Source organism: Pinus tabuliformis, chromosome 2_2, assembly GCF_031772625.1.
Source record: "Pinus tabuliformis cultivar Carrire ecotype Pingquan chromosome 2_2, CPIR1, whole genome shotgun sequence".
Taxonomy (NCBI): domain Eukaryota; kingdom Viridiplantae; phylum Streptophyta; class Pinopsida; order Pinales; family Pinaceae; genus Pinus; species Pinus tabuliformis.
Window position 1 is genome coordinate 170,785,963 of NC_142300.1, and position 13,617 is coordinate 170,799,579.

Below are 13,617 nucleotides of genomic sequence, written 5' to 3' on the forward strand. Positions count from 1 at the left end.
TATGCTAATGACCATGTTGTGAATTGAAAAAAAACAACGTTTCCATGAGACGAGAAGAACAGAGTTTGCAATTCGCAAACATTTGAAGCTAATGTAAGTATGTTGTTAACTTTATAACAAGCGACAAGACCTTATGACCTTATCACTTAAGTTGGAGAAGAAATGTTCAAAGGTTATGAAAAGTGTGTGCATTGATGCAAAGGAAATGAAACAATTACTAATGAGATGAATGAGAATATTGAAGGTGTTGTGAAACATGTAGTAGCCTCGAGGGAGAAGAATGGTAACCCTCTCGCGCTTATGCCCTAACAAGAGAACAAGCCCCTTTATGCTACTACAAAAAGATTATGCAAGCTGGGTTTTGGTGTTTGGACCTAATGTTGCTTGGCAGGCCATGTCAAGAAATATAGGCCTAATTACGTTGTTAAATTGAAATTGGAGGTCAGAGTTCATTGTTGATTGATGAGCAAAAGAAACAGCTTCCTCTCAGATCAGATGTGCCTTCTTTAATAATCGGTGTTGATATTTCACATTCAAGAGTGGAGATAATGGTCCATGCATGTGTGTTTTTATTGCAAGTAAGGACTTCTTATGAAACAATAATTCACGCCCAAAAGCGAGCTTCAGAGAGTTTGATGATATGTATTGAGGGAACGCTCTCCAAACCTTATGAAAGACACATCCAGGAGATTGAAGGGAGAAAGAGAATGCCTAATACACATAGGCTTGCTAGTTTTGCTTGCCAAGCCCTAATCTAGATATCCATCTTTTGTAATGAGTATAAGAGACAATTTCTACTATGCACTAGCCAAGGGTACATGAAGCATGGAAATGCAATGTTCGTTTTTGAAAGATACTTGAATCTAAGGACAACTATTCATGCTCATTTACAAGTTATTCTCACACCCTTGTCCAAAGCATCAATTGTGCAAAGTGAATTTGTAAAGGTAGTGAAGTAGTTAGGGTTTGGGTTTGATGTGATTAAACCTGGAAGGAATGATATGGAATACAGGATACCATTGAAGATATTATGGCAACGAGGAGTGGGCTATTTATTTTTGGAGCTCCTAGAGAAAGCTATATTAGTGCATTCCCTTGAACCGAAAATGCCTATGTAAATTGGGGCAATGAAACTGCATTTAACACTTGTCCTATGGATGATAGTTGGCCCATAGATGAAAACATGACTGAGGAAGCCTAGAAAGACCCTGCAAAGCCACTTGCTCTGACAACACCATTGCAAGAGAAGGGACTATACAGGGGTCCAATTAATATCTTTCTTTTAATCGATTGATTGTGATTTAATGTCATTCTTTGTTCGAAAGTATGTGTAACTAGTATCATTTGTTTGCAAGCAGAAGGAAGAAGCGAGAACGTTGACCATATGGAAGGAGCTAGAGTTTCTCACAGACGCTGCAAGCTAGAAAGATGGTTCCACACAGGCTCTAGGAACCAGTTAGCCATACCAAAGGCACAACATCAAAAGGTTGACGGATGCAAGGTTCAACAGCAAGAAGATAGGCTTGTCTCATGACCGAGCAACATATTGGCAATGATTATCCTAGGGTTTCCAAGAACCCTTTGTACTCACCTCATGTCTTCTCTGCTATCATAATGTCAACAGCTCTACAAATGTCACTTGAGCATGTAATAGTCATTAGAGCATGAGAGAATAGCGAGGAAGTTCAAGAGTCATGAAGGTAGGTGAAGGGTCACAGTGGGTGAACAGTCACCTCATTTCTACAAGTATGCCCTCAAGCCTCATTTGGGAATGCGGGGTGTGGGGGGGGGCCTTTTAGCACTAGAGCTAGGACTAGCAGTAGATAGTTGATCTTTGCTCAAAGAACTAGAGGCACTCAGCTCTTGGAAGCTAGTAGGGTGAGCTATAGTGAGGCTAGGGTTATGCATTGGATAATGGCATGAGCATCCCATGTTCCACTGTTGGGCTTTGGTTAATTGCAGGTCATGTACTTGGATTGACAGCAACATCAATAAGAAGTCTTCATTTCTGGCATTGATTCCCATGCTTACTCATAGTGGTTGTGTTGGTTGTCTGGTATTTTCACTGTATTTGTATGTGTGCTTTCATATAGGCAATATGTTATGGACTAGTTTGTCATTGTTGCATGTGTTTGCTTTCAATCTGTGCTTATTGTTTCCATGCCATGTTGGTGACCTATTGTGAACTAATTTGCAATTAACCTCTTGCATGTTCTTGTTCATGTATGTCTGAGACAGTTTTGTCTTACTGATCCTCCTCATGGCATACTTATCCTCCTCATGGCATATTTCTTATTGTTTCTATAACTTTCTTATACCTCTTTCTGCAGTTTGCCAATCTTGGGATGACTTTGTCTCATTGTTCAGGCATTTCATCCTTGTCCTTACTCTGACATCATCACATTTGATAGCCAAGAGCGAAAATTGCATGGTGGCAATCAAGCCCACATATCGGATGGGGCTCTTATCCCAAACGGTGTGAGGTTTAATTGGGACTTCACACCAGGGAGACCCCTTAGCTGTTGGTGGGACTCCAGCACTATCAACAGAGAGATATCAACCAATGTTGCAGTTATCATTATCGGGATATTATCGGCTCGGGAAAAAATCGTAAAAAACGGGAAATAATCGAGAAAAAAATCTTAAAATACAAACATATTCATTTTTTTCCAATTTTTTAATATTTAAAGCATCTACAACATAAAATAAATACATTGACACATAAATATGATAAAAGAACTAATATATAAGATGTTAATATCATTTCTAGTGCTACATCACACATAACAGTGAATCATGTCCTGAATAGTACGTCTTGACTCCTGAGTCTCAACTCAGCCTCAAAATATCAACAAAAAATATAATAATGTATCTCATATCATGAGTCATAATGTCATATACAATGAAATGAACCAAATAACTGAAGTCTAATACTACTAATTTCCTCTGCCCTCTTGCGAGAAAATGCAATAGCTTTCCCTTTCCCTCTAGATGTAGATGTCGGTGGAGTTGGCAGTGGACTCTACTGTGCTCTAGAAGCTGAAGAACTAGGAGGCTACAGGAGGTAGACCACGTCCTCTACTGGTGACAGAGGTAGCCTGGGTAGGTTGTGTCACCTCCTCCTCCTGTTGCTCCTCCTCATCAAAAAATCAGAGAAAAAAACAAAAAAAAACAAAAAAAACAAAACAAAACAAAAAAAAAACTTGAATTTTTTTTTCAAGATTTTTTCGCAAAATCGAGTGATAATATTGCCAAACTCAAAAAATCGCGATTTTTTGATATTATCGCAATTTTCACAACACTGGTATCAACAAGTCCCAGCTTGTCCCTCAAGTACACAAACTTCACCCAAGACAAAGGCTTTGTCAGAATATCATATACCTGCTCATCAATAGGAATATACTGGAGCCTCACTTCTCCCTTCTTCACCACGTCACAAATGTAGTGGTACTTGATCTCGATGTGCTTTGACAAATCAAGTTGCAATATATTTTGCCTTTGCTTCCTGCTCATTCAAGAAATCAGAGTAGAATTGAAGCAACTTCCATATGTACTCTTCTTGTCTTTCAGCGTTCCCTCCCCAATCGAAATCAATATAATCCTGCAATTGTATCTCACTGTTTGGGATACATCTCAAACCATAGTATCATGCAGATATCTCAATACTTACTGCAAAGCAAATGTCCAGCGTAATACATCAAGGAGCCAATCAACTACTCAGACTCATAATCTCTCAAATTGTTCACAATGGGAGTAGACATGGACTTACTGTCCATCATTCCAAACTTCTAGTCCCAAATATTAGTACATCAAACACAAAATCCTTCACATCAAATTCAACAGCAAGCTCCCTCTTAATCTATAACAGAATCATTTTTTCTACCATGATTGCTCCCTTTGACACATGAGTCCTTCTAACAATATGTTAGAGACAAATCATATAGGATCAACTTTGATCTAAGATACCAAGCCCAATGTCTTCTTCAATCATTAAACTATTTCTCATGTACCTCAAGGTCTTGAGGTAGCCCTTATGTACACTTCTTCTTTCATCAAGGACAGTGTCTACATTCATCTAGTATGTTATTCAACAAAAATCACAAAATATGTTTTTAATAGAAGTGTACCTAACAAGATGTCCCATCATAGTTTTATCCCTCATACTGAGATAATGTTTCGCTTTATACTTCTCTTAAGTTGGTTATATACTTCATCTTGGAAGTTACTACTAACTTTTGTTCGGCATAAATACTTCAATCTTGATGATCGGACTGCTCCCTCTAAATCCAGATCTCTTCTAGTATGATATCTCTCAAAACGAGCCCTTTTGTCACAAGCTTTGCTTTGTTCTTTCAATATTATCATTTGCTACGAAAATCTAGGCAGCGTTTGTCATGTACCTGTAATCCTCACTAGGAGGTCATGGAAGAACGATTACAACCAAGAAAGGAATATAAGTACAAGAGACTAACTAGTAGTGAAATCAACAATAGTAATGATTAAAGAGATATAAAATACTTATATTTAAGAAGGATGTTAGCTCCCTCTTGATCTTAGACTTCTTGCATCCATGAGGCAAATCAACCTTGTCCATATGATGTGATTCCTTCCATGCATGAGTTAGGGTTTCCTCTTTCAGCGGAAATGTCTCATCCTAGGGTTTTGTACATAAACCTAGGGTTTCTCTTATTCAAGCCCTTTTAGTTTTGCTAGGGTTTACAAGCCCTAGATATCTTAATGTCAAAACCCTAGAACTTATATGCTCTTCACGCAAATGATGATTCAATCTAGGGTTTTGTCCACAAATCCTAGAGTTTTTCAGTCAGTAAACCCCTAGATCTTTAAGAATCTATTTTGAAAGGCCAATAGTGTTTAGCATTTGCAATTTCAAATAGAGCCTTAATCATTCCTTCACGAATCCTAATTACTATGAAGGAATCCCAATTACTCTAGCAGACCCTTCCTAATCCTACTACTCAATGAATGCTACTCTATCTCCTCTATCTTTTTAAAGATGAAATGGAAGAAAAAATTCCTTTTCAAACCTAAGACATAAAGTATGTTGTTGATTCCAGCTTAATAGAAGAAATATTTGTTACTTGAGTCTTCAACTTTAGCTTTCTTTGGATCTTCATCATTGTCTGTAGTGGCAACGTGTTGTCTTCCTCTTTTCTTTCTGTCATTTGATCTCTCAAGACATTGGTCTCTATAGTGACCAAATTTGTGACAATGGTAACATTGAATTTTTGACATATCTTTCATTCTTTGAGGATTAGATCTTTTATCAAAATCCCTTCTCTCCTGAAAGCCAAACTTCTTCCTTCCTCCAGCGTTCTTGAAACGCATTGCATATGCTTGAGGACCTTCTTCTTCTTGATATTTTTGAATTCTTTCTCTAGACATGAGTCTTGATTCTTCTCGAGAGCAAGTTGCCCATAGTACTTCAAAACTTGTCGAGTCTTTTTTTTGCTTATATCTGATGCAAATCAATCCCATGACTGAGGTAGTCCATTAAGTGCTAAGGTCACAAGTTCTTTATTAGAGATAATTTCATCAATTGCTTGTAGTTTATCTCTCAATTGAGAGATCCTTACAAAATATGAAGCCATTGTATCGTTCTTTGCCATTTTAATATCACAAAGCTCATTTCTCAAACTCATGACATTGGCCAATATCATTGATGATATACAATCCAGTTAAGGCATCATACATCTTCTTTGAAGTGTCAAGCTTTTAGATGTATGGGATGAGATGATCTTTACTGGAGTCCATAATAATGCTCATAGTAGTGATGTCATCTTTCTTGTACTTCTTCTTTCCTATGTCATCTATTGGTTTAGTCACTTTGCCTTGCGAAATTTCCAAAAGATCTTCCCTTGCGAGAATTAGGTCAATTCTCGTTTTCCAAGCTCTATAGTTTGTAGCCCCTTCTAACTTGTTCTTTGATTTCATAGTGGGAGCCATAGAGGAGTCTTAATAGTAGATCTAGAGTGATCTTCTTCAAGAGTTATCTCAGTGCTCTTTCATTCACCAAAGCTCTGATACCATGTTGATTTTTTGGGTGCAAATTATACAAGCACTTATTTCTGAAACTTGATAATTACTTCCAATGATGTAGATGTTTATTTAACACTTCCAATGTAGCAATAAGCAATTACGCATTTAAAAATTCAACCATAGAGACAATGAAGCAGTATAGATCACAATGCACAAGAGAGAGAGACAAGATTTAACCATAATGACAATGAAGCAGTAGAGATCACAATGCACAAGAGAGAGACAAGATTTACCCTAGGAGCACATGGGCAAAAGCCAATACATGAGCTCTACCCCATCATCATGGCCACCACCCTGGTTCCTACAGGCCCTAGATGAGCCTCCTTTATCATTCAGGAACCCATGATTGTCCCAACACCTGGTGGGCAATTAACCGCCCTACCTTAAAGGGGGTAGCCACTGCTGTATCTCACACATCATGTTGTTACCCCTTGAGCCTCGAGCAATCAATTAAAGAAAAATCATAAAAGGGAAAAGGCATATAAAGAAGCGTGGAAAAATCAAGGTTGGGGCACCTCATGTACCACGATTGCTCCCTCCTATACATTATATACCCAAGTGTGGGTTTCCCTTGTATTAGCAACCCTTATACCCCAGCATGTGACCCAGGGCCGCCCCTTTCATTCCCTACTCCATTCATCTCGTTATCACATGCCACCACCCTTTAAAGGATGTATCTTGGACATAATCCCCTTTAGAAGTAGAAACCATATAATAAGATACTTGGTTATGTTAATTTTTCATAGGGCTACATTGTTCTTTGCTTTGATAATTGCATTTCTTCATTAAAACATTAAGTTCACCCCATATCATCATTACATTACTCAGATCTATAACATTATTCATCGGCATATGCAATTATATAGAAAGAACAACATCATCATCATCAATGCAGCGAAACATAAAGGAATAATAGAAGAAAAGCATGCACACACATAGAGACACCATGATTGGCCTGAGACTAGGGCAAAACCCACTATGGGAAAAACCCTTAAAAATCTTCTTCTTAAATCATCATCAAATGATTCAGCAAAAGAGAGTACAATGATCCATATCTTTATCTACGCAACAAAACAACAATGATATCCATGAAACAGATCTAATCATGCGTATAATCAAAACCCTGATTCTAATGACTATACTGTGTTGTCACTGACTGAAGTCAATTACTAGATATTGTTGTCACTGAGTTGAACAATGTTGAACATGGCTGAAGAATGATAACTCATCTTTAACTCTCGGACACAGGGGAGGAGTTGTGCGAGCGTCTATATTAGTCCTGGATGCTCTTTGCAGAACTGGAAGACTACGTCTAGAACAGATCTGGATGCTCCCAGGTGAACTAGGTGAGGGTGTCCGAGGTCAAACATACTCAGAGCTGCCTCAAATCCTGGATGCTCTCATAAGGCTCTTGTGTGAGCATCTATAGCAGCCCAGACACTCTCAAGACCATATTGTGTGTGTGTTCTGGGGATCAAACTGGACTACGGAAACCCTAGCCTCCCAAACGCTCCCATAAACACTCTGTGCTAGCGTTCAAGGCTCCCTGGACATTGTCAGGACCACTGTGTGCTAGCATCCAGGAATCAGAAAACCCTAGATCAATGTGAGCTTCACCCCTGTGATTTTGGACCCTTGCGCGAACTTCATCACTCAGACCTGTGCGAGCCAAGACAAAAGAGAAGAGTAGAAGATGGCTTTATCCCATGTGTCCAAATGTGCTTGAGGTCTCCTATTTATAGGCTTTCATGAGGGTCCACTTGGGGTTGAGGCCGACCTTTCCAATTTAACATGTGCTTAGGGCCAACCTAACCCAATATACATGAGTGAATAAATAAATTCGAAAACCAACTTTCACTTGTCCAAATAAGGTGACCTTTAGGTCAATTTTGGTCCTCTCGAAAAGAGAAATCTAATGCAATCATCATCTCGGTCATCTGAGTTGTCCAAGGTGAAATTTGACCGCAATTGCAAAAATTAACAGTTTAACCCCATTTGGAGTTTCGAGACATTAGCACCTGCCAAAGCCCACTATGGAAGGGCATGTCATTATGAAATCCCCCCCTATTGTCCATGGTTTGTAAGCTCTTTTACTCGATTTCCTTGATCACTTGTTGTACTGGAAGACCAGGGGACGCACTAGATCTTATGCAGATTTCAGGTGGTCTCCATTTAGGGTTTGGTATCCCTATATGGGTTCCTAACCCTCCAAAGGGCTACATTGAAACATGTAGGGTGTGTCGAGAGCCATGAGCCTCCACAACAGTAGAAAACAATCCATGGATCCCCAAAGATGTTTAGAGATTGCTCGAGACTCACCTATTGGATGAGGAAGATGCACCTAGTTCACCTTTGCCTAGCCAGCCCCATAGTTGTACCATGCACCTGGCAGTTGACTCAAGACTTGTATGTTGATGTGGCATCACCTACACCATCATCTGAGCCCTTACAAATGGTCTACAGGCATCATCGACTTACTTGGAGACCCATGAGGTCACCTGTGTTCCCTCACACCCATTGGGAGCACCACAAGTTTATTATGTGGAGAACAAGGGGCCAATCCATTGTCCATTTCTTTTGGAATTCCTATTCATCATTATGGCATTTATGGACTTCATCAAGCCTCTTAGAGAGCCCAATGATATGTATTATTGATCATTCGACCTCTTGAGAGGCTTGTCATTTTGTTTATGAGCTAGTTTGGTGGGCTTGTCACCAAGAGCTAGTTATTTGCACATTATTTTTATTTTAGGGGCTAATGCAGGCTCAAGTAGTTAAATCGAACTCATTAGGAGTGTATAAATACAAATGATGAGAGTTCATTTCTCATCATCACTTGGTTTGGGCTTGTATCTTTCTTTAGATTTTCACTATTCCTTCTTGGTGGATGAAATTTTGGAGCATGGATGAATTTTGATGTATGGATTGTCTTTTCTTATAGCTTCTTGATTGGCAATTTTATTGGCGGTTGGATATTCTCTTACATGTAAGTACAAATTTAATGCTATTTATTCTTTTACTTTGTCACATACATTGATGATGAGATTTTCACTATACTAGGGCTAGTTGTTGCATGCATTTACTGCGAAATTGTGGAATTATGTTTCTATATAGCATATCTCTATGTATGGGCCATGTATGTTGAACGAATTCTCCTAGGGATAATTCTATGGTTGAATTTATCTTGACAAGCCATCTTACCTTGCAAAACGAAGTGTAAAAGCTTTAAGGTCACTCTCCTTTGCCCTAATGACAAGCGAAGTTGTCCTTGAAGCCTCCTTGACCTAGAAACGAAGTCCATCTTCATATTATTCTTGACTCCAAAACTTCCCAAAGGATTAGGCACTGGTCTACCAAAAGGTGATCACTTAAAGAACCATTTTTCTTCACCTCTCCACTATTCTAAGTCTATCCACATTAGGGCTCCTAGGGCATCATTTTCCCGACAAACCACCCATAGCAAAACTTCAATCTCTTTGCCTCTATTGCGTTAGTGTCTCTCCTAGGCCTCCTCCAAATTTGAGGGAATTCCAACAATGTGGTTGTGAGATATCCCAAGCCCTAGCCTCGACATTGGTTTTTGCCCTAAGTTTCCCTAGGCTAGTTCCTCATAGAGATCATTTTGCACCTTTGAGTGAAAATCACTTCTCTGATCCCCTTCTACTCCTTGTTTAATTCAAATCTATCACTGGTTGCTAAACTCTTTACTCTTGACCTAACCTAGGTCCACTTGGTCATGTGTGGTCCCATACCTTGTCAAAGTCAACTCTTTAAAAACCACTTGGGAAACCAAGTTCAAGAAGGATTTTAGGATTTTGGAAGCCCCTTTACAATTCACACTCCTTAAACCTAGACCTTAAACCCTCATCCCCGTCTCTTAGAAAGCCTCGTACCTTGCTTAAGAAGCAAGCAAGTCCCATTCTTGAGCCTCTCCTAGGAAAGGGTCCCCGAGATCACTTCACATCCATCTTAGATGATCTATCCTTCATAAGTGATTCTTTATTGATCGGGTCTCCTCCCATCGATGAAAGTTTGTAAAGTGTAGGAAGCTTTAGTTGTGGTTACAATGGGCTTTAGCTTCATTGTTTCTCTTGACCTAGCAAGTGCCCATCTAGGACCCCCTGCTAGTTTGAGCTATAACAGGCTCCAAGAACGCTGAGGAACTAGTGTATGTTCATTCAAACCTTTGGTTTCTGTCACACAAGAGTGACGAATACAAATTTGAGCCCACCAAACTATGGGATGTGGATCCAGAGTTGCCTGACTTGGATATGATATTGAATGCCATGTCTCATATGAATTTGTTTTATGAGGAGGAAAAAATATTGCATCTTCAAGTGGACATGGCAACAATGCTCCCACTCCTGGAGAGGATTTAAATGTTGATGTAGCAATGGATATTAATTACATGGATGAAGACATATTTTATTATATGTAAATGTAATTTATGATGATGCTTTAAACATTTGAACAATGAAAATTGAATACCATAATATGTCATATGATAGTAGACTATCAATCATAATTCATTTTGTAATTTGTACTATGTAGTGTGCATTGTTAATTTTGGTGATGATGTTGATGATTAAAATTGGAAACAAAAACTTGATGATATGTCGAATGTTATAATAATCATTAATGATGATGACAATGTTTATGTTGAATTGATGATGATGATTTGTTTATGTTGAATTCATGATGATGATTATGTATTTTTAAATATAGAATCTAGATTCTAAAAGATGAAAGGTAATATGAAATTTTTATTTTGTCATTCATATATATATATATATATATATATATATATATATAATTGCCATTTCCTTGTCATATTGTATGTAGATTTTTTGAAAATTTGTCAAGTCCATTTCAATGCAAATTAGGTTTTCGAGAGGGGGGGATGTTGTTGGGCTTGTTAGGATGTATAAACCCAACTTGATGTTGTTGAGGACCCATTGATGGTTTTGACTAATCAACAAAATCAATACAATTGTTTGATGATGAGAAGATACGGAGAAGTTGAAGTGGGTGAATGCCTAGGTACTACTCAAATGAATGATGAACGAGGGAACTATTTTTTGATACACAAGGAGAGACCAAAAGGGTGTTTCAATGAACACAGAAATCTAATTTTATTTCTTTTTTTCTTTTGTACTATTCTCGACAGTGTTAAACTTAGCTATTGTTGATGCTCTACTTAATTGAAAGCCTTAAACTTGGTATAATTGATGTTCAACTGACATGATTTAGGAGAATTTACGTTTGTAGCTTGCATGGATGAGATTGCTTGATTGATAGATTTCAGATATTACTCTTGAGAACACTTTTTAGAAAATCTTTTTTGACTATTTGAGCATAGACTTTGGGTGCTCCACCTTTGTGAATGGAGATGTTTGGGATGTTCAAGTCCTAAAGAACTCTATGTTGTAAGCCTTGTTGAAAAACTTTTCTTAACTATGTTACAAAGAGGATTGGATGAAGGTGTTGTGGAGGTCACTATATTGTCGTACCTCAACATGGTCAAGTATTTTGGCTCTCAGTGTTAAGGGGGGGAATCATGCAAGATGTGATATCATTAGAATTCGTACAAGAACGATGTAGCAATGATACTCACTGCAAAACAAAGTCATAAAGGGGTCATGCAAAGATAATGACACCTTCATAGACCCTCCAAGTTGAGTTTAATGCAGTATGTAAAAATATTTAGTCTAAAACCAACTTGAGGGATTTAATGGTCCTTTGGGACCACTTCATTTATCAATAACCACTTTTGTGGTTATCATGATTTGATCCTTTGGGGTCCTCATGGTAAACCCTAAACCTATTTATTGGTGAGGCTCTAGCATCATTTTACACAAATTGCACAAACAATGAATTGCCCACTTGGGATCTTCTTACAAAGATATGTTTTATTGTTTAAAGATGTCTTTGAACACCATTGTTCCATTGGTTACCATGGGCTCATCTTGAAACCCTCACAATGCACTCTTGACAATTTTCTTTTCCTCGGTGTCAAGTTTGGAATGGCTAGCTCTATCCTAACTTAGTAAATAGTAAACACACATGGTCATTACGATAGCTAGGCCCATGTTACGATTACATAATTTCATCTACCATAGTTACAAACATTTTAATGGTGGCCATAGGTCACAACTTCAAATCCAATCAAGTCCCACAAGGCTACCAACAACTATTGAGGCTAGTGATTGAGCCACCCCACATCCAAACATTTTGGGAAAGAAGGGGGGATCTCGCAAGGCTTAATCAACTTTCAAGTATCATGATCCAAGGTTCAAATTTCAAAAGAAATGAAACAATCAAGATCAAAAATGTAAGAATAAATTGTAACATGTGACAATCTTCCTTAATTTGATTGCACTGCTATCATAAAAGAGATCATTTGTGACCAATATTCTTAAAGTTGTGAAATGACTAGGGTTTTAGTTTCATCATCAAGAAAATCCTTCTAAATGCACTCAAACAAGGCTCTAGTCACCTCCCCATCTCCACAAATGCTCTAATCATAAAAGAATGTTAGTTTTAAAGGTACCTAACAAAATGCAAAGTTGAATGCAACAAATGCTCCCACTTGGCATCAATGATCTCCCATAGAGATATGTACTAGAACTTTATGCCTCCATATATGATTTAGGCCTACCCATGCCCTCGTAGATGTAACATATAGTGTGTTTCCAGCCATCATCAAGACTTCTACCAACGGACCTGAAATTATACCAACCTCCTTAACATCCCTCCAAAAAACATCATTAAACTAAAGTGCAAAGATCTCAATATGATATGTGAATCTAGAATATTTTGACTCAAAGAACCCAACATCCTCTTCAAACTCATCTTTTGTGAAATTATGCATTATAAAGAGATAAAATTAGTAATGAATCTAGTAATGGTAGGAAAGACAAGCTCCTTGACTTCTGCAAATTACCTCAAATAAAAGATCATAATTGTAATTCTATTGTTGAGGCCCATTACCTTGTCCACAACAAATTTTACCAACACAAGCTTTCCAATATACAAGTTTCCCATCGACATGGTCACAGCACATCATTCACTTGATACACAAATAGGGCTCTAGCTCAGATCCCAATAATTACAAGATGATCATGGTGGACTACACATTCTCAAAGCTCTTGCTACATTCCTCCACATGCATCTCTCTAGGGAGCTTGAGTGGAGACAACTTATGGTTGGGGGATAGACTAGATTCCAACAAGAGCACCAAACTATTGATCACATCTTTACACTAAGCACCATCATTGAGGAAGCCCAACATCGCTCTTTGAAATTTTATGGTCAGAATGCTTTTGACTCTATCCTTAAGGAGCCTTTATTGTAGAGACCCATAGGCATCAGCATCTCAGAGACCCATTTATCAACCATAATGCATTTATACAAGGCATTCCTTCATCATCTATGCACAACACACAAGCTATCAAATTTTATCCAACATACTACTGGAGTAAAACATGGTTGCCCCTTGTCACCCACACTATTTGGGATCTATATTGACAAGTTGGTGTCCTTGTATGAGCACATCTAGGG

General features: G+C 38.2%; 1 protein-coding gene across 1 annotated transcript in view; it reads right to left on the minus strand.

Annotated features, from left to right (window-relative positions):
- The window catches only part of LOC149191961 (isocitrate dehydrogenase [NAD] regulatory subunit 1, mitochondrial-like), a 182,003-nt gene that overhangs the window by 30,147 nt on the left and 138,239 nt on the right, over positions 1-13,617 (minus strand). The gene's annotated exons all lie outside the window — the stretch shown is intronic.